Here is a 27,104-nt window from a genome sequence, read left to right as displayed (position 1 = left end):
GCTCCAGGTTTCATGGATCATACATGTGTTTCAAGGCAGAAAAAGCTGAAGACAGACGTGTAAGGGACAGTTATTTTCAGACACAGTGGTAAACACCACTTAACTCTTTCAAAACATGCTGATTGGAGAAAAATCTCTCTGATACTCCATTGCTTTGTAGAAGAAATTAAAAGATAACATGTCCCAGAATTTAACATAGATATTAAATTTCAACCTGTTCAAGGTGTTTTATATACATGTTCATAAATATGAATCCTAGGAAAGCATTCATGTTGCAGATCCAACTTAGCATGAATATTTCCATCTGCACATTTCTTTTAATTATATGCAAAATAACCATGAGCACCTGCAAGTGCATTTAGAATACAATTAATGACTCCATTGGAGCTGGAAAAAAAAAAAAAAAAAAAATTTGAAAAACTCATCACAAGAAAATAGCATTAGTGAAATCCTATAAAATCTGACTTTTTTACAAATTAAGCAAATCCTTAAGTAGTTTCTCTGTAAGCTAGCTGAAAATGAAAAAATAAATTCAGTTTGATCAAATTATGACATCATATTATGATGGTGAAACAGGTTTTCTCTAGTGATGTTGATCCTTTGCATAAATATTATAAAGCTGTGTAAGTTGTATAAGTTGTATTGAAATTAATGTCTAGTTAAGATAAATGTAGTGGAGTGTCCAGGTCCTGTGAATAAGGTGTATCTTATATATTCTCTTCAAGCGGGGATTGTGAAGGTATCCTAATGTCATCTGCAGTTGTCTAGCAGTGGGATTTCATTAGCTTTTTAAAAATAATTTAAGACTGGAATGCATTTATAATACCATTATTTGTTTTGGAAAAATAATGTTGAAACTCCTTTTGTGGGATTATTTCATGGAGGAACACACAAGGATGCTGCCTTGTGATATACTTCAGTATGGCAGTGTTGAATATTAGCATTTCAGATTTAAACAGAATACTGAAAAAAAATTAATGAGCCTGAATTATTTTTCATCTCTTGTCCTTTATCAATATTAATCCATATCAGTGCTGCGCATAACTAGAACGTGGACCACTCAGGTGACAAAGGAGCAAAATCTTGTAATGTTCAACACCTCAAAAAGCTCAGAAAAAGTACAAATACTTTGTGATTTATTTATTTATTCATTTATGTAGATTTGACCTCTCACTTAAATGACTTTAGAGTGCATCTTCAAGGTGAAAATCAGTTTATCTGCACTATGTTTCAAACCATAACAATATTCAAAATGAAACTTAAATTATGGCAACATCAAGTTATTGCAAACAATTGTATGCATTTTGATGTATCGGCTAAATGTTTACAATCATCTAAACTATTTACAGAAAAAAATGTGCAGCTATGCTTTCTGTTTAGGTAAAGGAATTTGAGAATAGGTTTCAAGATTTCTGAAAAATATATATATATATTTTTAGTATATTTTTGACATCATTTTCCAACAATATAGATGCATTACCTGCAAATTTTTAAGTGTAATGGATTTAGAGTTCTATCAGACTCAAAGAAAAATTTGATCATGTCTCTTTTATCGGACTTCTATAAGATGTATCCAACTGTCAATAAACAGCCCTTCCTTCACAGTCACAACTTATCCATGTCATCTCTTTTTGGCAGTACATACATTTGAGGAATGGCCAGCAGGGAGAGAGAGGTGATTGCCCCCCTCTACTCTGCTCTCAGCTAGAATACTGCATCCAAGTCTGGGGCCTCCAATACAGGAAAGATGTGAAGCTTTTAGAGAGGGTCCAGGGGAGGACCACGAAGATGATCCAGGGGCTGGAGCACCTCTCCTATGAAGACAGGCTGAAGGAACTGAACTTGTTCACTCTGGAAAAAGAAAGCTGTGGGGAGACCTCATCACAGTCTTCCAATACTTAAAAGTTATGAACATGAGGAAAATCAACATTTACAAAGGTGGATAGTGATGGGAATGGGACAATTTGGAATGGTTTTAAAAGAAATGAAGGGAAATTTAGATCAGAGGTCAGGGGGAAGTTTTTTACTGAGTGAGTGGTGAGGTGCTGGAAGTTGTGGATGCCACTGTCCCTGGAAGTGTTTAAGTAAAGGTTGGAGGACCCTGCACAGTCTAATCTAGTACTTGGTCTAGTAATCGGCAGCGCTGGCAGGAGAGTTGGAACTTGAAGATCCTTGAGATCCCTTCCAATCCAAGCCATTCTATGATTCTACCATGTTATCAGGGGTGAAGCACAGGAAGAGTACAATTACATCAAAAAGCCCTGACAAACATCTTGAGACCTCACTAAGAACTGCAACAACTTTCATTGAACTGATTGAACTGGTGCATCAGTTTCACAAAAGCAAGGTCAAATATTCCACTATCTTTATCCTTTTATTGCCATAGTTTTTATAGCAAAAAATGTTGTTTAAAAAAAAGTTTATATAATACACATTAACCATATTGTATATTCTATATGTAGACCAAGATAATTTCTCCCACCTTTAGGCTTGTCTGGGCTGCTCTGAGTGAAGAATTGTTCAGGGTTGGGAAGAGCCACCATCAAAATGGCATGGGAAAAGAGTGAGCTGCAGTACAGGCATATAGGACACAGGTTGGACATGGTCTACCCTAGGACATATCCAAATGCATCTTAGAGCTTGTATTCAACAGCAGGCCTGAGCAATTTAGCCTCTTTATAGTAGAAAATTGCTCCCAGTTTCTATGAACTATATGTAATGTGAAATTAAGATGGTTTTGGACCTGCTCCAGAAGATGGATGCTCACAGATCCATGGGGCCAGATGGATTGCAACCTACAGCACTGAGGGAGTTGGTGGATGTAGGTGCCAAGCCACTCTCCAGCATTTTTCATCAGTCCTGGCTAACTGGGGATGTCCTGGTGGACTGGAGACTGGAAAATGTGACGCCCATCTTCAAAAAGGGATGGAAAGGTTATCCTGGTAGCTACAGACCTATCAGTCTCACCTCGGTGCCAGGGAAGGTTATGGAACGGATAATCTTGGGAGCCATCATGGAGCAATTAAAGGTCAAACAGGGGATCAGGCCCAATCAGCGTGGGTTTACAAATGGTAGATCCTGTTTGACAAACCTGATTTCATTCTATGACAAGGTGACGCACCTAGTGGATGAAGGTGCGGCTGTCAATGTGGTCTGCCTGGACTTCAGTAAAGCCTTTTCAGTAAAGCATTGTCCCCCACAATATTCTTGTGGAGAAGCTGGCTGCCCACAGTTTGGATGGGTGTACACTCGTATACACTCCGCTGGGTGAAACACTGGCTGGTTGTTCGCCCAAAGACTTGTGGTCAATGGAGTGAATTCCAGTTGACGGCCAGTCTGGGACTGCTTCTATTTAACATCTTTAGTAACAATCTTGTCAAGGAGATTGAGTGCAGCCTCAGTAGGTTTGCAGGCGACACCAAGTTGGAAGGGAGTGTTGATCTGCCTGAGGGGAGAAAGGCACTACAGATGGACCTGGATAGACTGGATCGATGGGCCAAGGTTAACTGTGTAAGTTCAATAGGGCCAAGTGTCAGGTCCTGCATTTTGGTCACAACAACCCCAGGCAACCCTACAGGCCTGGAGAAGGGTGGCTGGAAAGCTGCCGGATGGAAAGGGACTTTTTGTACTGATGGACAGTCGATGGAATATGAGCCAGCAGTGTGCCCAGGTGGCCAAGAAGGCCAGTGGTGTCCTGACTTGTGTCAGGAATGGTGTGGTGAGCAGGACTAGGGAAGTCATCCTGCCCCTGTACTTGGCACTGGTGAGGCCTCACCTTGAGTACTGTGTTCAGTTTTGGGCACCTCAGTACAGAAATGCAGGAGCAGGTCCAAAGAAGGGCAATAAGGCTTGCAAAGGGCTTGGAGAATATGACCCATGAGAAGCAACTGAAGGAACTGGAGCTGTTCAGTCTGGGAAAAAGGCTCACGGAAGATGTTATTGCTCTCTTCCAATATCTGAAAGGTGATTGCTTCTCAGTGGTGACAGGTGACAGGATGAGGGGAATTGGCTTCAAGTTGCATCAGGAGAGGTTTAAGTTGGATATCAGGAAAAACTTCTTTGCAGAAAGTATTGTTAAGAGCTGGAATGGGCTCCCCAGGGAGGTGGTTGAGGCACCATCCCAAAATCCGTTTGGATGTGGTCCTCAGGGATATGATTTTGCAGAGGTTTGTTAGAGTTAGGGTAGTATGGTTAAGTCATGGTTGGACTCGATGATCTTTAAGGCCTTTTCCAGCCTGCATGATTCTATGATTCTATGATCATTCTGCTTTCATAAATAAAAACTGTGATTGTAGAAAATATATATATGTATACTTTTTAACATAAAGGGACTCATATTGATATGTCTTCTGTAGCGGGGACTTTAGATTTCATCTGAATTCCTTTTGTAGGGCATGGTCCAAGATTTAAGATAACAGTCAGTTCTTATTTTAAATGTAAGTCAACATTTAACACAACAATAAAAACAATTGAGGATTAGCTCTGCCACTCAAGAGAACAATGGGGGAAGGAGAGAGAGGGAACACTGAATAAAGACCAGATTTTTGGGGAGGTATTAAAAAATATACCACACATGTATCTCTAAAAACTTTAGTCTTTTAATGTTTCACTGTGTTTTCAGTGCGGTAAACAGCAGTTAAAAGCAGCAAAATAATTTGGCAGTTATGGTATGAAAAGAACAATTGGAAAAGCTCAGCAGAACAGAGTTCCCAATGAATTTGAGTACTACTGATTAACGCTAGATTTTGAAATGTTAATTAGTTTTACACTTAACAGCTTGTCATTGTCTAAAAGGGCATAAGAGCAAACCTTCCAGAGTGAAGGCTGAGGAGTTTTTAACTCCTTCGTGACAGGAATTGATGTGCATTCCTTTGCTCTCAATAGCGCTATGAGCAGACAAGAATTAATTAGTTTTGATGATCACTAAGATAAAAGAATGTAAGTATCTGAATTAGTTAGCAATGACAAGAGGGTGAAAGAAATATTTAGTAAATTAAGATGTAAACACTAGTTACTGTCCATAAGCTAACTCCATCCCCTTTATCAGAACTGAGAAATTTTCTAAAACATGAAATCATCTCTGCATAAGAACAATGTCTACCAATGTCTGCAGTTGCTTCACTCATTTTAGTGAAACTTTATGGTAAATTAAATACTGTGATGTATGCAAAATTGAAGGAAGTAGAAGGGATTTGATAATGGTGATGCAGAAATATGTTTATTCATTAAATATTATAATTGCTTTGAAATCTTTTAGCATTTTGAATGCTGAGAGAAAGGGGCAATAGCTCTAAAGATATTTTCCTTATATTTTTCTACATTCTTAATGAACTAAAATCTTCCAAAGAAGAAAAAAAGTGACCAGCTGAGCATGAAATGTTGAACTACCTTCATCCTCCAAAAGTTCTTCCCCTTGGCCTCCTATCACATTCCTGCAGCATGTTGTATTGCTGCCTATTTTGCATGTGTTTCTACAGGCTTGATTCTCTCAGCCTATAAGTAGAGCAAATTTCTTGTACACAAAGTTCATATACATATATTTGCAGGTAGGAGTAAAGCGCATGAATGCAACTTTAAATTTGAAATAGACAAATCCATAAACACTTCAACTATGTTTCAGGTTGGCCACAAAGCTCAGAGAATTTGGCAAAACAAATACAGCATCCTCCCACTGTCTGTGCTATGGGAGTGCTATCTTGTGGAAGTTGTCTTGGCTAGCCTATATGGTTTGTTGAACACCTTTCTAGATTATTGCAATTTGCATTCGAGAGGTTTAAGCAAAAACAGAAATTCTTTTACTGGTTCAGGTTTCTCTGTGAAAACTTCAATCAGTTTCACCTTACATGCAGGCCAAATTGTTTCCAAATTTAGAGTTTGGGTTGTAGATTTTCTCCTTTCTTTCATTTTGATGTTTTTCTGAGGGGAATACTAAAGTATTAATGTTTTAATGAAAAATATTATATATCCCCTGAACTTATTGTATAGTATCTTTTGTTTCATGTATTTCCTCCTCCAATAAGGTTTTGAAATTACTAAATTACTAAGTGAACTTTGCCTAAATTATCGACTTCGGTGCCTCTGAAAATCAGTTTCACCTTTTCCCAGAAAAATTCAGTTAAGGGAAATAGGATAGTCAAAATCATACGAGTAGACTAAACACCTTTGCTTAAAAAAAGAAAAAAAAAAGAAAAAAAGAAAAAAGTTTAACTGTATTCTGTTTATAAGATTAAAAATTTCAAGTCTTTATTCTGCTGCATGCATGCTGGCAACAGAAACAAACAAAAAAAATTGGAAAAGGCTTTAGAAAGTGCAGAGGCTGCATTATCTATGTAAAATGTGGTAATAATACTACATTGGTCAGCAACTATAATGTAAAAGGTAATGTGTAAGAGTTTTATATGGTTCTCAGAACTATAAAGGAAGTGTGAGTGGATTTTAAACATTTTGATTAGCACCACAAAGATTTTAATGCTTAATTTAAACAGTTTGCTATAGGGCAAACACATTTGGTAGACAAGTAAAATGAAAGCATGGGCATCAGTTTTCCTGTTTTCTATTAAGTAATGTTGCGAAGTAAGCAGAAGTTAGATTCAGATATCAGATAATTATCTCCACACTATGTGTCACAGTAAATAATTTTAATTGGTTTAACTTCAGGGACCATTACTGGCCTAATTAGAAACATGAAAAGGCTACAAGTATTAGGAAATATCCTGAAGGAATGAGAACATTAGCAATTCTGCCAAGCCATTTTTAAAATAGTACACAGTAGCAGTCACATTTCAGTATAAGGCAGATTACTTGAAAGGTGCTTTTATGAAAATAGTACTTGTGGGTTTGTAATAAGAGAAGTCGATGGGTAAGCACAGAGATTTTGTAGTGCTTGACATCTATTATTACTACTAGAGATTCACTGGTCTTATTTTAATTGCTGCTTTTAGAGACACATTACCCTTGTGCTATGTAAGAGTTGTGAGAGCTTGGGGGCAGTGAGGAAGCTGGAGAACTCCCCACGGCACACAGGCTCACTCAGTTAAAAGAAAAAAAAGGGGGAAAAAAAGCAGGTTGTGTGGAGTTTTGAAGGATGGAAAGTTTGGAAGACTTTCATCAAAAGTATCTGTCAGCTTCTTTAGTGTTTCAGTGGAGCTGTGTACATAGGACTTTGGGGATTTTCACTCCTCAGCTCTCAAGTTTTTGAATCTTCCACAAGTATCCACACTGCAATTGCAACCATGAGACAACAATCATGCACTGAGTTAAGTTTTGTGGTATAGGCGTTTCCAAAGATTCCTGTGCCTGGAATAAACTTGGGTTTATTTAGCCATCACATTTGATTTCACTGTCACAAACTCACATAATGGCCTGTTTTGGAAAAGACCTTAAAGTGCGTCCAGTTCCCATCCAAGGTAGATCTGAGGGAAAGGTGCCTCAGAAGAAGGCCTGAAACCCCCCAAGATCAGGGGGACATACGCTGTCCCCGTACGTGGACATACGCTGCTGGGCAGGATAAGTAGCTCCAGAGGAGGACCAAGAGGCAATGGCATCCACAGGGGTCCCAAGCACTGTGCCAAAGCCCCTCCCTATCCTTTCTTTTCAGTGGAATACTAGGTTAAGTTTACATTTCATCCTGACAAAGGAAATAGAAGCAATTATTCTGCCACCATTTTCAGGATTTGTTATTGACACTGACAAGATGCCTCTGAGCCTTCTCTATTGGGAGGAAGAGTCCCAGTTCTCTTCTCATGGGTGAGATGCTCCAGCTCCAGACCTTCCAAGTAATTTAGCTGCCTGTCTCTGGACTCTTTCCAATATGCTCAGGTCTATCGTGGAGTAGGGAGCCCAGAACTGGGTAGAGCTGCTGGTGTGGTCTCACCATGGCCAAACAGAAGGAAAAGCCTGGCTCCCAGGCTGCAGTTTCCAGGGTGGTTGGTGAGTGTTTTCTTCTGCCAGGGTTTTAGGAGATATTTTCTGTTAGCCATTTTGCCATGAGGCCAAGACACCCTTAGAACTGCACTCATCCATTCCTATGGTGGCCCCAGGTGAGGCTGGTCCCTCCACTCAGAACTGAGGCCTGATGCAGTGTCACACTTGGTCTTCAATGCCTGGCTGCTCCTCTCAGGCTCGTCTCAGCCATTCATCATCCTTGATGTCCCTCAGTGACCTAAACCAGCTGCATCCATTGCACTCCCACCATCAATGTAGGCTGAGGACTCGCTGTCAGGGGAGCCTTGATGGACAGCACTACACGCATTGGTGTGAGATCCTCCAGGATCAGTGTGAAGATGTTTTTTTCCTTGTGCTCTCTTGTCTGTTGGAACTTCCCTCAGGATCAGTGAGCTAAGGCATCCTCTGGGAAGCCTGGTATTGGACTCAGATGGCAGTGATGGGTTGAGGGCAGAGTATGCAGCAGCCCTGGCACAGCACTGGATGCAGACCCTGCAGTAGGTGTGTGGGCAGGGTACCACACGGCCATGTCAGCCAGTGGGCAGAGACAAATGGGAGATGTCTGCTCATCAGGGGTCTCCACTGGCTGTGTCTGCACCTCCTGGCAAATGTCCTCAGCTGTCAAAACATGGAGGTGTTCAAATGACAGCCATTTCCTTGTCAGTTTTCACATTTTCTCCTGTCTTACTTTTCTAGTGGGCTGGGGGTGTACTTCTTGGATTTCCCTTTTCTGGCCAATGTACTTTTGGAAGCCATTCTCCATGTTCCTTGCCAAGTGTATTTTGAAGAATGTTGCTGGCCCAGGGTCTTACCTGCAACACTGCTTTCCAGATAGGATCGCTACATTCCCTGGTACCTCTAGCTATTCCTCTCCATGAATTGGACTTTCACTTCCTCTTGTTAAAATTCATGGGATTCTCATCAGACCATTTCTCTAGCCTACATGGCTACACAGCCTTCTGCTACATCAGCTGTTCTTCCCAGTTTGCGATCATCAGTGGACGTGCTAGAGTACACCCTGCTCCATCATCTAAATCACTCTTGAGAATGTTCAATAGGATTGAACCCACAACTGGTCCTTGTGATGCACCTGCAGAATGGCTGTGATTCTCCTATATGCAGGCAGACCAGCAGACTTGCAGGATTATGAGGGGACTGCAGGCATCTCAGGTTTATATTGTCTACACTTTTGCTGAGAATGTGCCAGGTCATCACCCAATTGCAGATGACTCTGCTTAATGGCACAGTTATGGACGCGCCACAGGTTTAGGGGCTTGCCAACGGCCCTGCCAGACATAATACATCCAGTGCTGCCATCTGAAAATGTTCAGATGAAAATTTTCACAGCTTCACATCCCACCCTCATCTCCTAAGGTCCCATTCCCATGGCCTGGTGTTGTGAATTACTACATATTAACATCCTGAGATTTCAATATTTCTATCTCTAATGTACTTTAAGCTGCTATCACCACTAAAGCTCTCAGTATTCTTAGAATCATAGAATGGTTTGGGTTGGAAGGAGCAATAAAGCCCATTCAGTTCCAATTCCCTGCCTTGGACAGGGTTGCAACTTACTAGATCAGGCTGTCCATGACTCCTTTCAAACTCACCTTGAATGTGTCTAGGGACCGTGGCATCATCTGTCTAGTCTTTCTGCCTCTTAAGGATTTATTAATCACTAGCCTCTTTCTGCGACCAAGTTTAAATTGTACATTTAAGAGACTGGGCTATGGAAAAAAGGGAAATGTGCTAATGAATAAAAATTCATACAATAATTGCTGCATAATCTAGGTGAGTTTCTCATTTCAGTCTCCATCCTCTCTCCTGCAGTGTTTCGTACAGTTTGCCTGAGGAGGCATGAGAATTACTACACAGGAAAAATTTCCTAACAATTGAAGGGGAATGAGCGTTTGATGAGTGTTACACTCCTTGATTATCAATAGAGACAGAGTTGGAAAGGAAGGACATACAGAGGTGGGAGGGCACAACCAGAGAGGGTGTTGTACTGCTGGAAAAAATTATAAAAGATTTAAGCAGCACATGCTGCTTAAACAGCTGATCAACACTTGCCACCACTACAGCAAACAGTATTTTTATTGATATTTATATTAATACCTCGAGCTATACAGATGTAAAATATACGTATAATCTTTTCTCTATTAATCTCTTCTCTACTATTAACCTGTGGGTATTCACAAACATAGCCAAAAATAAGTTTCCAGTGTTGTTCATATAAATCTTAATAATATTCAATGTCATTTTGTTCTATAGGCAGTGTACCACCTAATGAGATAACTCCTTTTGAATTTTATCTAGTTTCAGTGAGCATTATTCTGTTCTCATAGAAGAGCTTAGTCTACGTTTTTTGTAACTTTGCTTTGTCAGGTTTTTCCTGTCCCCTGCTAAACCAACCAGTTTTAATCCTTGCAGTCTCTCTGCATAATATAACCTCGTTCTGCCTGAGCTCTTCTTTGCCTACCTCTAAATCATACCTTAAAGAGCCATCATCACAACACCAAATATAGTATATTAGGGTACATCATTTTCCACCATACATTATTTTTATTTTATATGCTGTTCCTTCTCTAGCAGCACCCAATCTACATTTTTGAAGACCATTACCTATTGAAAAAAACTATTGATTTAGCTAGTATTTTCCTGATTGAAGCCCTCACATTGTGCATAAAATGTGGAAAAGGCCAATAGATCATTCACGAGATACAAACATAACTTGATCTAGTACATTGGTACGAATATGAGGAAGCACTGAAACTGCTGAAACTGCTAAAACTGAGAGTTGCTTTAGGTAATGAATGCATATGTAAAGCTCAGATTTTGTCAACTTAATGAATATACCAGTACGATCACATAAGACTGAAAGAACAGAATTTCAGCAGAATGCCTTTCTGTCACTGAAAGGTTGAAACGGTACCTGATATGTTTTTGCTACTTAGTCTGAAAAAATATTGTAGTGGCAGAGGTTAGGAATGCATGAGAAGGTGATTTGGATTATACAATAAGAGCAACGGAAGAGTTTTTCTGTGAGGGAAGGTGTTTTAATAGCAAAGTCAGCACCCATTCTGAGCCAGAAGGATTTTCAAATGAGCCAGAATTTCCCTTCCTTCTGTCAATCTGATGCTTCAGCCTCAAGAACTGAGTGTTTTCATTCTGTGTATCCATAGCAGTAGAAGATAATGTACCCATAAAAGAATTCTAGTCTCTGCCCTTCTATGTCCTCAGTAATGTTTTGCTATTTTGAAACGTATGGTAAACTATGGGAAAAAAATGAATTTGTACCTTTGGAGAAAACTTTACCAAGTTAGAGTATTGGAGTCCAATGTGGACCACATCATGCATATGTGGTAGCTGTGGGAAGTATTCAGGTATGATAAAAAATAATTGTAAGAACATATTGGCCCTGCCTTGAATTTCATCATGTCTTTCAGAGATGCTGCTTTCAAAATAAAGATCCTTTTGTTTGTTTGCTTGTTTGTTTGTTTGTTTAATCTAAGTACCATTAATGTTGGTAATTCATTCATGCGCAGCTTACATCTATGTGTGATTCTGCATTTTCAGGCTACATTTTTCTAAACACCATAGAGCTGAATCAGGGTTTATATCTGTGACTATCTCTAAGTTTCTTTATCTGTCCGAGGCAGCAGGTTTCTTATCTGACAGCCTTATAATTATGGAAGCATCTGCATACTAATGATTCAGTGCTTGCATAAACAACTGGCCTTGGAGAAATCTAATGAACTAACTTGCAGGATTTGATTTTGCCTAATTAAATGTAAATAATGTTTAATGTTGTATGTGACAGGATTTCTCTGGAAACTTACAGAGTTTATGTAACCAAAGTGCTATTATGAATGCAGAGTGAGCACTGTATTGAACATTATGAAATTGCATGTCATATTTTGTTTTCAGCTGTTATATATCTATCTCTTTATTAGAAAATAGAGAATATTTAATGTCTGGTGTGGCCAGTGATAGTGTGTATCAGGAGATGCTTGCACTGTACATAAGTATGTGTCAACCTTTAAAATGTTCTTTCCTTTCTGGCAAACTATGAAAATAGAGTTTGAATCAGAATCATTTGAGTCAGCCAGAAAAAAAAAAGAAAAACTTCAGTGTTTACTTCTTCTTCCTTTTCTACAATATTTTGTGACAGCAATTTGAGATTCTGAATCTTTATTTGATCATTCACTATAAACCAGGTAGAGTTGGATCATCATTTGCTAGGTTGGTTCTAGTGTTGGGTACAGAGGAATATGCACATCTTAAACTTTTTATTTCTATAAATCCTTTTTAAAGGCAGAAAGCGTTAAGGTTTTTGTCTAGGATTAGAGTGTGGAAAAGCCTAGTCTTCATTTGGCTACCTGAATGAACTACCAATCATTGAATAAGGCCATTACCTAGGAAAGACACCTTGGATAAGATGATGGGAAAACGGATCTAATGGACATTTTTCCTTCAGAAAAGAACCGTCAAATGCAAAACCATGCAACTAATTCATAGGAAGATACTATGTAGTATAGCAGGCATTCAGAAAACCAAAGAAGAGAAAGGTAGCATGGATATCATCACATGATTTGATGGGACCTGAACACATTTTTCCCGGGATTTTGTTCTTCTGTCTGTATATCTATATCTATATATAGATATATCTATAGATAGGATATATATAGAGAATCTACACAGATTCTATAGATTCTTTTTAAAATAGGTTGAATCTATAGATTCTTTTTAATCATGAGAAGGAATTTTGAATGCACTGCTCTACAGCTGTAAAGTTATCAGTATCTCCCTTACAAGGTCCCATGACAGTATATGATGGCAGAGAATTAAACAAATACTCTACTACTCCATGGACAATCTATAAGGGTTAAAATCATGCAAACAAGTTTTTTTCTCATATAAAACATAAACAAGTTTTGAGAGTTGATTAAGGAAAGCCTATGAATGTTGCTGTTAAAAGAAAATAACTTTGCTAACCATGATGCTTCTCAGTAAGGCTAGATTTTGACCCTGAGTTCTGCCTTATTTCGATGTGGCCCAAGCTCATATTTTCAAGTGTTTGGAATTCATTTTCAATGAGTTTACAATTGAATGTACTGGATTTAAACAGACTTTATTACAGTGTTATGCATATATGAAATAAAAACCAGATTCAATACATCTTCATTTGGTTGATGCATGATCCCAACTGGATTTTTTCAATCACGTTTCTTGAGGTCAGGGATGGTACTGCTGGCATACTTGGCATATTTTGTATCTTCTGGCTGTTCTGGCCATCTGTGTTCCTGAAGACAAATGCAGGTCAGACAGTGGCAATCAGTAAAAAAAATCACATGATATTATATATACACATGGTACTAAATTTGTCTTTCATAATGGAAACCTTGTATCTTACATGCAGTATATTCACTTCTTACCTTTTGTTATCTTCTATATCTTTTATTATCATTATTTTATTGGATATTTCTATAACAATAAGTTATTTGACTCACAGTCATTTTGTTATTTATTCCATAGGATTCAACATTTTTTAACTCTATTTTTATATCCTTTGCTACACAAACTTTCAAAATCAAATAAAGGGCTGAGATCTATTCTAACCTAGTTTGTGTGATTGGGCTCTATTTATTTTCGTGTTTCCTTTCTCACTCCCACTTGAGTGCACTGAGTTTCCATTAACTTTTCATTCTAAGTGCAAGTACTGATGAGTACATGAGTAAGATTGAGCTTCAGATCCAATGATGTGGAAAGCTGAATTAGATCTTCAGTAGCATCCTCAAACATGTACAGCCACTTGCAGTGAGACACATTTGCTCTAGCTGTGGGCACAAAGCAGGCAAAGCCATAGAGAGCTGAGTTTCTTCCCCCCAGTTTTTTTTTTGGTTGGGGGTATTTTGGGTCTTGGTGTTGTTTTTTGTTTTTTGTTTTTTCTTTCATTTAATTTTATTTTTATTTTCCTTTATTTTCCATGTCTTTCTTTTTTTCCTTACTTCTTTTTTTTAACAAAGCAAACATTCGGGCTTTTGCCAGTTTGTGATTATCTGCCCAGTACTGCTGAGAATTCATTTCAGTAGAAATATGCTTTGTTTGCATTCATATTGTGTGTATAACTATCACTCTGCAATAATAATCCAAGGACTTGTAAGTGACACTTGAGATAGGGCAAACACTGCAGGGAGAGGAGCCAGTTAGAACCTGATAATGTTTTGAGAATTAATAAGTAGGCCTAGATATTTTTCAGTTTTCAGGGGTTATTTGCTGTATTGCATTCCAAGAATGTATCTAAATATATATGACTACAAAAGAAGTATTTGAAAAAAAAAGTTTTGCCATGTTTCTGGCGTGTCTTACGACATCCTTTCTTTTTCTTACCAACTATGTTCAAAGCTTCTTTATCTTAATCTAGCCTTCCATATTTCAGTTCTAGAGTCACAAGAACATGCTCCAATTTTAAATTCAGTGAACATAAATAAAACTCACCACACAACAAGTATAAATGAATTCGGTTTGGTGGAATTCCCTAAATACTCAGTATGGGACTTCTGATACGAAATAGCTATTTCATGTGGATCCACATTCAGATATATAGTGGTATAATGCTCAGACATTGTAAGCCATTTTCAATCAGCTTAGAGCTTCTTTAGCACCCTTAAAGAGTAATGAAACTGAACATGCATGCAAGGCACCTTGCTTTGCCCTACAGCAACAATAGTCATTGGTCTGCTTCTCACCCTTTGTTCTTCATTTAGCTACATTGCTGCAACACTGGTGAAGATGCTGTTAGTAAGTCTCCTAGAAGTAGCTGGTTCAATGTAAGGCATTAATCCTGGCACCTTTGATGAGAAAATCTGCATGACAAGACACTGTGGCAGAAATTCAGGTGAGAATCAGGAGCTGAAGTTGGCCTATAATAGTACTTAGGCTTTGGTTTAAGCTATCAGTATGTGATTGAATGTAGAAATTTGGAGAAGTTGTTTGGAAAATATATAAATATATATATATTCTTCTAGGGGAGGGAGTGCACGTATCTTTTGGATTCTTTATTTTCTCCTTTGGATAAACTCTTTATAGCCCACATAATGTTATGAACTGAACTTCAAAGTCGCTGCAGCCTATGCAATCCCTGAGTTTTATCTTTTTTTTTCAGTGAAGTTATTCCAGATTCATCTACATTGGTGAAATCAGAGACTAGCCAATTATGCTTAAGCTAATTGATAAAAATAATTTTGCTTCAGTTTTTTACTGACTGACTGAGTGGTTAACACATTTTCATTATGTTGATATCATCTAGTTTCACTTTGCAATGCATATCTATTCAGAGTGGAAATGGTTAAATATGAAGAAGCCAGGTTATTACACATTTCAATTCCAGAGTCAAATATAAAAATTTCTATTATAGGGACAATTAATTACATCTCAAAATGGCAAATGTGCATCCTTGTCAGGTAGAGTGTACTCTGATGGCCTTTCCTCAAACACTGAATGTGGAGATTTGATCTCTTCTAATGGTGCTGAGAAAAGGGTAATTACGCTATGGTCAAAGCTAATTTGCTTTCTGCCAGATGAACTGTTGTATTTTATTGTACGCTGACATTTTAAAGTAATTACGGCACTGTTGACCTTAGACAATTCCAGTTGTATTGCTGTCTACAGCTGCAGCGTTCTACCTTTGGCTGGCAGACAGCGGCTGTAACGAGGTAATGACACGGACAAAGAGCACCATATGGGGCTCCTTTGAGATACACAAAGCCCAGTGAAAGGAAACAAGAAAATTTTAACATCATCATTACAGTCACACATTTTTACAGCCATAAAGGATCCCATCCCCCTCATACCCAAAATGCCCCAAATTGTTTACTTGTTTATGTACTGTATATCTGTGTGTTTTTCTTCTGTAAATGACAGTATGCATTAAGAAGAAAGAGGTCAGGTAGAAATGAATGTGACAGACTGGTCTTCCTCTGACATGAGTTCAAAGGCTAAAGACTATTGATTGAGATAAAAGCCTAGGTTCTTATCTAATGTTAAAGACACTCCTTGTTGTCTGAAAGCTGTGCACATAATTAGACTGAAAGAAGAGCACTTCATCCAGAAAATCACTATAAACTGAGCTTCATTAAACGTAGATATTAGTTAATTTAAAGGAAGAAGTTATTTTTCATTGATATATTTTAATGGGGGTATGTCTGCTTGTCTTTTCTACACGAACAGATATAAACGTGTGCAGAGTTTCCTGGTTAATGTATCCCTGCTAGGAGAGAAAAATAGATTACTATCACTCACAGAGTAATTCTTTATTCTCTTGGAGGAAAAAAATGCAGGATATCGAACACAAGAATTTACAATAGTGAAGAGCTGGTAGAAGATGTAACTTTACTGTTACATTAAAAATTTCCCTCCTGTTTTGTGGTATGGGTAATAGAAATGTTCACTTCTTCAAGGCAGGCAACAGAGTTTTTACCTGTGTCATGTTCTACAAATTACGTGATAAATGAAAAGAGATAGTGGAAATGATTCTGTGATTGTAAATCGGTTAATCTCCATTGCAGTTAGTTTTGCACAATGAGGTTTTGTTAGAAATAATAAGAAAAGGGAGATTACCGTTGGCATGTGTCAGAAAAATTACATCTGAAGAAACAGGTTAGGCCAGCATTCAGTGTTGCTCTTGGCTCCAAAATGATAATATCACTTCTTAAAAATCTTGTTTTCAATTTTGCACAGCTCATCCCGTTGTTGAGTAGTAGATGATGGAATAGCCCATGTATCCAAAAAGCCTGTGTTTTGAGAATTCCATCTTTGTAGAGAAGTTGATGAAATGTGAATGGTGTTTCAAAAGTTAAACTTTGATCAAACATAGAAAGGGCTGCTCGCCATGAGCCAGCAGTGTGCCCTTGTGGCCAAAAAGGCCAATGGCTTACTGGGGTGCATTAAAAAGACCATGGCCAGCAGGTCGAGGGAAGTAATCCTCCCCCTCTAATCTGCCCTGGTAAGACCTCATCTGGAGTACTGCGTCCAGTTCTGGGCTCCCCAGTACAAAAAAGACAGGGATCTCTTGGAAAGAGTCCAGCGGAGGGCCACAAAGATGGTGAGGGGCCTGGAGCATCTCCGCTATGAGGAAAGGCTGAGTGAACTGGGTCTGTTCAGCCTTGAGAAAAGGAGACTGAGAGGGGACCTGATCCAGGTCTATAAATATCTAAGGTGTGGGGGGCAGAATGGCGAGGCCGGACTGTTTTCAGTGGTGAGTGGAGACAGGACAAGGGGAAACGGCCAAAAACTGCAGCATAGGAAGTTCCGCACAAACATGCGCAAGAACTTCTTTACAGTGAGGTGACAGAGCACTGGAACAGGCTGCTCAGGGAGGTGGTGGAGTCTCCTTCTCTGGAGATGTTCAAGACCTGCCTGGATGCCTACCTGTGCTACCTGCTGTAGGGAACCTGCTTTGGCAGGGGGTTGGACTCGATGATCTCAGGAGGTCCCTTCCAACCCCTACAATTCTGTGATTCTGTGATTCTGTAGCTGGATGCTTGCTGAAAAGTTCATTTTTGTTCATTTTCTGGTCCAGTAGTTATATGTAAGAACAATACAGTTTTGAAATCAGTGTTCAGCCTTCTGTTTTAAATCCAGAGTCCAGAATATGCCTATGTTATCTATGTATATATATGTATATTTGTGTTATATATGAATTTTGGAGTATTCTACTTTGATGTTGTTACTTACTCCTTTTGCAGTATTTCTGTTATCCTGACCTAAAATAGAAGCCCTGGTGGCAAATGAAACAAGAGCCATCACTCTGTACATGAAAGAACTATGTAATCAAATACCAGGAAAAACACCATCCCTGCATTTGAAAGACAGATTGACAAGGGGTATAGCTTATGCCAGCTATTTTATGACAGTGGTTTTTACAGGGATATCTTGCAGAAAAGCATGAAGAAAAGCCAAAATAAATAAATAAATAAATAAATAAATAAATAAATTAAAAGAAAAGATTCAAAGTAATCTGGAATTAAAACATATATACATTCTATCAGTAACATTATAGCATAATGCTGTAAAGTTTTAAGAGGGAGGTAGAGCAGGGCAGTATATATTAATGAAAGACAAACACTTGTCCTTACCATATTACCAAGGTGATACAAAGATAAATAAATATTTTTTCCAATAGTTCATGTTCACAGAGCTAGCCAGAGTAGAGCTCCAACAGTGTGCAATGGCAGAGCAAATCTTTCTCTTCACCCAAGACATAGAGCAAAAGTAAAGCACAGAAGAATTCTTGCTCCATTGGTCTTAAGGTAAAGAAGTTAATTCTCAGACATCTACCCATCAGGATCAGTGACAAAATGATCTACATGGCAAAAGAGCTACTTATCCCAAGATGTATAAATTTATATTTTCCCAGGGAATTAGGTTAGATAGCACCAAGGGAACTGTGTTCTGTCTACACTCCTTTGATATTTGGTTTTAATCTATATGGTGGCTGTTAAAAGACAGATGGAATTTGGGGCTCAAACATCTCTGCTGTAATCTGAGTTTAGACAGTGTAATTGTCTTTTTATCCCAAACTCTGCACATGTGCTATATCCTATACATCCCGTGTGTGCTCTGCATGCTGCAACAGCTAAAGCTCAAAATGGACCCTGCTTCTTGCACAGACAGCAGCTTTAGTAGATTGAGCCAGAACAGGTTTATCTTCCTAGCCAAGCTAAGCTTGTCTCAGCTGGAAATTGCTCTTTACATCCTGGATGGCTCCCCTGTAAAGAATTACCAATTGCACCTTATTATTCTTATTTTATGCGGATTCCATATGTGACATGCATGGATTGCTATTCATGCAGTTTTATTGGGAAATGACTTGGAATACGGCATGAGTCATTTGTGATCTTCTAAATTAGAAATGGGAATGCATTTTTCTGAATTATTATCCCCATATTATTTTCTAGGTTGAAATTGTTGATGATGCTACCTACTTTTCTAAGATGAAGTCCTGACCCAAGAAAAGATCTGCTATTGATCTTTGTGGAGCCAAATCTCCACTCTCTGAATGGATTGGACTTAGTTGTGCTGTTGAATTGAATTCTATTTAATGCAAATTTCTATAAAGGCTAATAGGAAGGATGAGAGTTACATTTCCTGATGGAAAATTAGATTTACTGAATAAGCAACAGACAACAGGAAAGCAGTAGTAAAAAAGAGGAGTCAGAAAATGGAGACGTATTGGGAAGAAAAAGATCCTGAGAAGGAAAACTGACAAGTAGGGTATGAAATCAAGATGAGAGAAAGAGGAGTTGAGATATTCACATAACGGAGGCACTGTAGATTAAAAATTGCGTAGTGGTAATAATAGAGAAGATTAGGGAGTGAAAAAGGAAAAATCTCTGAGAAGCAAAAAATGAAGATTTCAAGGTGAAATTACATATACATTTTAATATAATATGGCACATTTTATTTCACAGAGGATTTTCATATAACATTGTTTATCTCTGAAATCAGGACAGAAGAATCCCTCTGAGCATTTTGCACAGGAAGTAATTCACAAGAAATCTAGAACATTTTTGAAATTTTCTAAAGGTTATTTTCTTCTAAAACAGAATGACTCTCCTAACCTCATTAAAAAAGTGCTAGTTTTCGATGTGAAGCTACGTAGTGCTATGAAAGACAGTAACTCTAATCAAGTATATAGATTCATTAAGGGACATACTAGATCTATGTCAAATATGTGACCCTCCAATCTGTGTGCAGTTAGCTGAGGCAATACTATCTCCTCATTACTATCTTGAATTTATTGTCCATGAAATAGGCTGTTGCCTGCTTTTCTATCAAAACAAATATAAAGACTAATCTGGCTCATAAAAATGTAAGTCAGAATATTGATTCTTACCAGAAGATCTAGATATATTTTTGACAATAGTCTTTAGAAACTGTTGATATTTTCCATAAAAGTAATAACACATTTTCTTTTTTTTTTTTAGGGATCATTTATTCACAGTAGGTTTTCATGAATTTCATGCTAAAGGAACCAACCATCTTATGAATCTCTCATGTACAACATTGTATGTTCAGAAGGTTTAAAATAGGTGAGCCCATTGATGCAAACAAGTCATGGAAGTTGGGAAATAAAATTATGATAAAAGTGCACACTCCCCCACTTTAGACAGGGACAATTCCCACTGGACCAGGTTGCTCAAAGCCCCACCCAGCCTGGCCTTGAATGCTTCCAGGGATGGAGCATCCAGAGTTTCTCTGGGCAACCACTTCCATTGTCTCACCACCCTCATAGAAAAGAATTTCTTTCTAACATCTAGTTTAAATCTACTCTTTTCCAGTTTAAAGCTATTTCTTCTCATACTGTCACTATATGCCCTGACAAAAAGTCCCTCCTCAGCTTTCATGTACGTCCCCTACAGGTTCCCAGTGTTCTCCTTTGTAGGCTTCTCTGCATCCTAAATGGAAAATTTGGGAGTTTTCAGTGTTCAGCACAGACTTAGCTCTCCCTTTTGATACGTACTTTCCATCCATTTTAACCAATCTAATTACATAATTGATTTCTATGTATAATTCCAAATAGAGCAGCCCAACTTCAAGGATCAGATCACAACCGAATTTAGTGATTTCACGGGTGTTCATGGACTTTCTATGGCCTTTAACTCCATTTGGTTAAGGTGCTATATTTATTTTAGTAAAAGTTTGTTACATTTATCTCATCAAAGCAGAGTGCAAGATAGCTTCAGAGCTACTTGTAATTGAGTTCATAACAGTTCAGGAGCTTGAGGGCATGGGTCTTCAGATGTTAAGGCAGACAAAAGGTGTGATTTTAATTCATCTTTATTCTATCACAGAGTTCTTCTATTTCAATGAGTTAAAACAAAACTTTCTTGAGGGCTGTGACAAGGAAAATTTGCTACTGGCTGTCCTGCAAGAATTCATTTATCCTTAAAATGGCAGGTTACAGGAGCTGTGCTTTTAAAAGATGTTCTCTGGAGGTGTCTTTGTGCATGGCTTAGCTGGCTGTGCAAAGTTTATGGGTGGTATCATTCACCCAGCACATGCTACCTTCTCCCCACATCAGCATGTGGGAGAGCAAACTGTCCACCTGAAATGCATATTCCTTTTCTTTTCTGGAATCTGTCAGATTTTTGACATAGAGCATAACTACGAAGCCTGAGAAAATTTGTCTGACTGAGTGCCAGTTTTCTGAATTGTACAGTTTGAGGTTTGTATTTCTGCTCTAGCTGGAGAGGAGCTAGCAGTGTTAGCACCTGGTAACTCATTTTGCTATCTCTGTGACAGGGTACAGTTGTTCTTCAAAGTGCTGTAACACCCTTATGGAGGGTATCACACCTGCTGTGAAAAGCTGAGATATATCTCTGGTTGGGGATGAGAAAGAGAGAGGTCACTAAAAGAGGAGGACTGGACCTCAGGCAAATGGCAAGTGCTAAAAGATTGTGGAGAGAGGGAAAAAGGCAGCACATATTGCCTGTGTAGTGCAGCAATTCTTTATGAGCATTTTATAAGACAACTGAAATGGGCAACATTTAAACTATTTGGGTGTCTGAACTACTACACTGTTTTTAAGTTCTGATATTTTTCTCTTCAATTTTCATAATATTTATATTCCTTTCCATGTTTTCACGGTGGCTGTTATGTTACTGATGACACTGAAGCATGTATAAGGGTGATCCCACAACTGTTACTGCACTTAATTGTGCTGTAGGAGCATCATACTGCGTGTGATTACCTTCAGTTCATGAAGAAAACAGAGTCCACGCATTTAGTTTTGCTGCCTTATCACTTCAGGTGGAAGACAGAATTTCTAATCTGATAACAGTGTGCATCCCATGCTGGCACAGGAGTCTGTTTATACAGGCTGTGGGTGGTTCGAGAAACCTCTGAACTGTCACGTACCATCTGAATTAATGAGGCCATATAGGTCTAAGGTCCCTAAAAAGACCCATCTAGATTAGAATCGATTAATCCTACAGTGGACTGTATTGTATTATGAGTGACAACAGATGTAGGTTTTATTTAAGCATAATTTTATAAAGATCATCAGCTGTAATCTTTAATTAGTGATGATCACCCATATCTTGACTGTGGTGAAAATGTCTCCGAAACTACAAAGCCATATATTTGAAAAGGAAATTTTTGAAGAAAAATAAAAGTCAGAGGTATGATTTATAGAGAGAAAACGTGTTCATAAGATTCAGCATGTCCTATATAGGCAAATAAAATACAAAACCCTTCAAGTATATGAATTATTGGCATGAATTGATATATCTGTATTCTTCATGTACTTCCAGCTTCCTACTGAAAAAGTCAGTATTTCACCAATTAAGTGTAAAAATCAACACATGGCTGGGAGACAGTATAACTAAAAGATAGATGTGCTTCAAACCAAATGTGCAGGTTTTAGCTCTACTTATCAATTAAGAATTCAGAAATAATATTCACCAGGGTTCAAAACTGTTGTCTCTGTAATCAGCTGATACAAACCCTGGAATCCAAATACTCCCGGAACATATACACTGAAATCTAAACCCACCTCTTTTGTATGTGGATCACTGAAAATATACCAACATGGTAAAAAAAGGAGTGAAAACATAAACTTAAGGAATTATTTTGTCTTGTTAAATATTGCACATCCTATAACTCTGCGTAAGTAATTCCATAAAATAAATTGATAACTTGCTAACATGCCATCTAAATGACTCATCACCTGTTTGCACAGTGTTCATGGTGTCATTTATAAAACAGTGCTTCAGGTGAAGGAATTCAGTCTGAACAACAGGCTTTACTCAGTTATCAGACCTTTTTAATTTTTGTTTTCATATCACAACCTGGTGAACAGGCAGTCATCACAGAACCTATCTAGCCTTTAATTTCCCACCCCTCAATGTTAAATGGCCAAAATAAGAGGTTGTTTTAGAGTGCTTATTGTGACCGTAATGAGGCCTGACACTTGTGACACTTCAGCCATGCAGCCACCAGCAGTTCCATCACAACAAAGGAGCTCTGAGTGCAACACATTGTACTGGTCGGGAGAGTTGTGAGTTTGCAGCTTTGCACAGCAGGTGTGGCCGCACATCTCTGCACCCCTAAATACACACACTCATCCAATCTGACAGATTAGACAATGGCACAAAAAAATGCATCGCTGAGGCTTAAACAAAGACTTCATCTCCAAAGAGACAGAGCTTTGTGCTTAATGTGTTGCCACTGCTAAATTTTCCAAATGGAAAACAATGTGTATTTTATTAATGAAAAACAAATTGAGGCAAAGCGATGACAAATGCACTGGGTTTTTTGACATTTAAAAAAGTGTGCATTCTCTTTCCTTTTAATATTTACCTTCATATCATCCTGCAAATGATTTTGTTAATTAGTTGTATCTTTTGTATGCTTCACACAACAAATGCGAGGAAGCTAGGGGACCACACTAAAAAAAATCCATCACACAAGAGAATACAGTTTAGCAGTCTTTTGTGTAACTAGCTGCTTGTTTCTTTAATACCTATTTAGACAGAAACACAATTGTATGAGCAGGAGTCTTTAAAGTCGTCACTACCTTGGTGCTTGAGAAATTTATTTTTAAAGGAGGAAAATACAGGAAACCTAATTTTCTATTCAACTTAACAGCAACAGAGCATTAAAAAGTGAAGCTAGAGATGTGCATATTTACCATATGGGAATGAACTGGGCATTAATGGGCTCTGGAGGCTTATTTGGAGACAGCTGCACTTATCATGAATCAGGAAAGGGAAATAGCAGCCCTGGTGCGCTGTAGGTCAGTTACAAATGTCGACTTCAGAGAGCCATAAATCTCCAGCATTACTTCAGCAGCCGACTCTCAGAACACCCTTCTAGCGTTTTCCTATAATTTAAAGATTATGTAAGGTGTATAGTGAGCGTGTTCGATGAAAATATTAATTTAGAGATAAATCCTGTAAATGCTCTAAAGCAGCAGCTTCTGCTGAGCAGGATCATCTTCTGGTACATTTCAAATAGGAATTGCTGCTAGTTTTGTCAACAGTAGGAGGTCATGGAACGCTGCCAAATAAAACACGGCCTTTTTCAATAAAATACTTTCAGTTCTAAGTAGTCACAGAATATCTTCCTGTACTGTTTTATTACTGATATTTAAACTTTGATATATTGTTTTATATTGACAATTCCTTGACTCAGAAATCTTAATCATGAAATAAGCTGAAGTAAAAAGCAATTAATCACAGTTAACTCCTTCTGGCATGTCCAAAAAAAAAAAAAAAAAGTATTTTGTTGTTGCTTCTGAATGTTTTAAAGGCATTATCCTGGCTCACAGATTTTATACCCCACTGTGAGGCTGCTGGTTTTCAAAATCCGATATTTACATGTTGAAGTTTAGGGCTTTTAAGAAAAGTAGCAAAACTTCTTAGCAAATTAACATTTTAATTACTGTGAAATAGAAAGGGGGCTGTATTGTTTTAACTCCATCAGTGTGAGCTATAGGAACAGACCTTTCAGCTCATGATAATAGAACCTTGTGGGTATGTATGCAGATTATTTGGTTTCTGCCTTGTTGATAACATTTTTTTGTGAAACATAGGGATAATGAAAAAAGAGGAATGTGTAATTTCCAGTCTTTCCCACAAGACAGAGTAAAAACAAGGTTAGCTAACATATTTCCTGTGATTTCACCTGACCTGTCCATGCTGTTTGTTCTATGTTCTAGGTTAAACTGCAATTTTGAGGTAGTTTGCCCTTCCCTCCTGGAATCCATACAAACTGACTGCGTAAATCTCCACTCATGTCAGGAAGAATGCCGGTAAAATAAGATCCTATTGAGAAGTGACAAATATAAAAACATATCTGCAATTCCTTAACCTTTGGGAAAACTAATGGATAAACAACTGCATGGGGAGTTTGATACGTGCAATTTCTCAAAGTCCAGCTCATTATACTTCATAATCACAACTTCCACTGCCATAATGCCCCAAAATTGGTCAATTGTGAATGATCACAAGGCTCAGTAGAAATCGTGCATTTTTTACTTCCAGAAGTGATGAATAATACTGCAGAATCAGTTTCTAACTACTGCCATTTACCTACTGGAAACTTTTTGTTTCGTGTTAGCTCATGCCATGAACTCTTTCCAGAGTCTCCTCTTTTCTGAAATTCTCCTTTTCCATGAAACTCTCCTTATACTTCCCACATTCAAAAATTTTCAGTTATCAATATTTCAGCCCCATTTAGTTCTGCTGCCTGAAAAACAGTGGCACAATAACCTTTCTACGTTCTTGGTGTGGGAAAGAATTTTCACTGGTACTAATGAACAAGTTACCTGTTCTAAGAAAAAGTTCAAACAAGCTTCTTCCTTCTTAGAAATATACCAGTGTGCCATTGTTTGAAACACTCCAACTATTCTCATCATTCTTTTTTCATGCATAAATAATGTACTTGATAGTGTCCCATACCATACTCAAGTGAACACTCTTAGTTTTACGATAGGATTGATGTGGACTAATTAGTGACAGGAGATTTTGTTACCTGGACATCTTGATTCAACCTGGGAGAGGACTTTTTCATCTAATGAACAAAAAGAGCTGCTGTTCTTTGAAGAGACAGACAGACAGACAGACAGACGGATAGATAGATAGATAGATAGATAGATAGATAGATAGATAGATAGATAGATTTAACTCTACAGATAAAGATTATAACATAATATATACTTACAGGCCACACTGATTACACAGGCATGAACTGCCTTAATACTGATATATCCTAAATTCACTACATATCACTCCTCAATCATAATGTTTTTATTTAGATTTAGTGTTTTTTTAAGCTTAGAAAAAGATACTAAGACCTAAACATTCTATGTGCTTTTGTAATTTCCTATATCTGTTTCAGTAGAAGGAAAAGAAAATTAAAAGCTGAAAGACCCATCTCTTTCTGGCAGAGTGACAGATAGCAGCAACACTGAAGTAGTTTACAGAGTCTTTTAGGGGATAAACACAGGGCCGTCGTTCTCCTCCTCACCAAAACCGAGCTATCCCATCCCTTCCATCTTTTTCATTCTATCCTCCATCTTCCAGCTTACATAACATCTTCCTTGCCTTGGACTTGGGAAAGAGTTCAGCTTTCACTCTGTCCCCAAGCTGGCTTCCCATGCAGGCTTAATTGTCTTTCATCTGACACTATCCCAGCAATTCTCAACCAGCAACCACCAGTTGCAGTGTTTGATCTCTCCTACCTTCAATCCATATTTATTTGTACATATGTTCTCACTTGGTTGTTAGCCCTTCACCTACCTGACATCCGGCACGTCATCTTTCTCCAGCTCTTATCTGATGTAGTAGCTCCTGCTCTCCCTTCACTTGATTTTCAGTTCCACTGGTTCATGATTTCCACCTGCTGTTTCAAGGCATCAATTCTTCTTAGAATAAGTATTGTCAAAGTCAATTAACAATACAAAAATATACAAATGTTACCCAGCCATATTAGATGTATTCTTTAGGTTGACACTTCACATAAAATTGTGTCCTGAGGCAAAGAACCAGACTGAAAGATTTCAGCTAAAAAGGTTAAAATTTAGTAAAATTAAAAATGATTTAATTATAGTAAAACTATGGGAAATGTCAAGTAAATTAAGCCCTAACAGGAATATTAGGCATACCTTGATATAACAAAGATAACAGTATGTTGGTTTTTTTGTTTGTTTGGGTTTTTTTTTGTTTTTTTTTTTTTTGCATGTAAGATAAAGGGAAAGATAGAATGTAGTTATGTAAGTGTTAAGTAGATTGTTATTTTATACAAATAATTCATTTAGTTTATTTCTGTTATGTTTGTAGTTTTATAATCTCTGCTTTATAATCTCTAAAAAATAATCTCTATAATCTAAATAATCTCTAAAAAATCTGCAAAGCAAAATTAAGCTAGTTTGCCTGAATTAGAACTTTTTGCCTTGGGTTTCAACTTGAATTTTCCTTATCACAGTTGGAGAAGCTGGAGCTGGACTGAGCATCAACAGATGAAGTTCTTGTAGCTTTCATACTTCCCTCCAGGCAGTTTATTGCCTGCTCTGCTCTTGCACAGTAGGGTTTTGAAAGTTGCTAGGGATCTGACAGAAAACCAGGTATGAGTCTGAGTGCATTCTGACAGAGGAC

At 38.0% G+C, this 27,104-nt stretch overlaps 1 long non-coding RNA gene across 1 annotated transcript in view; it reads right to left on the bottom strand.

The window, feature by feature from the left end:
- Window positions 1–13,106: 13,106 nt before the first annotated feature.
- The window catches only part of LOC125687190 (uncharacterized), a 28,070-nt gene continuing 14,072 nt past the window's right edge, over window positions 13,107–27,104 (bottom strand). The window contains exons 2-3 of the long non-coding RNA XR_007374011.1: window positions 26,250–26,352; window positions 13,107–13,247 (exon numbers count right to left, since the gene is read on the bottom strand). This is a non-coding gene — a long non-coding RNA (uncharacterized LOC125687190). The remainder of the gene's footprint in view (window positions 13,248–26,249; window positions 26,353–27,104) is intronic.

Source organism: Lagopus muta, chromosome Z (assembly GCF_023343835.1).
Source record: "Lagopus muta isolate bLagMut1 chromosome Z, bLagMut1 primary, whole genome shotgun sequence".
In the NCBI taxonomy this organism is placed as follows: domain Eukaryota; kingdom Metazoa; phylum Chordata; class Aves; order Galliformes; family Phasianidae; genus Lagopus; species Lagopus muta.
Note: the sequence above shows the minus strand (reverse complement) of the source record. Positions and strands in the feature narration are given on the sequence as shown.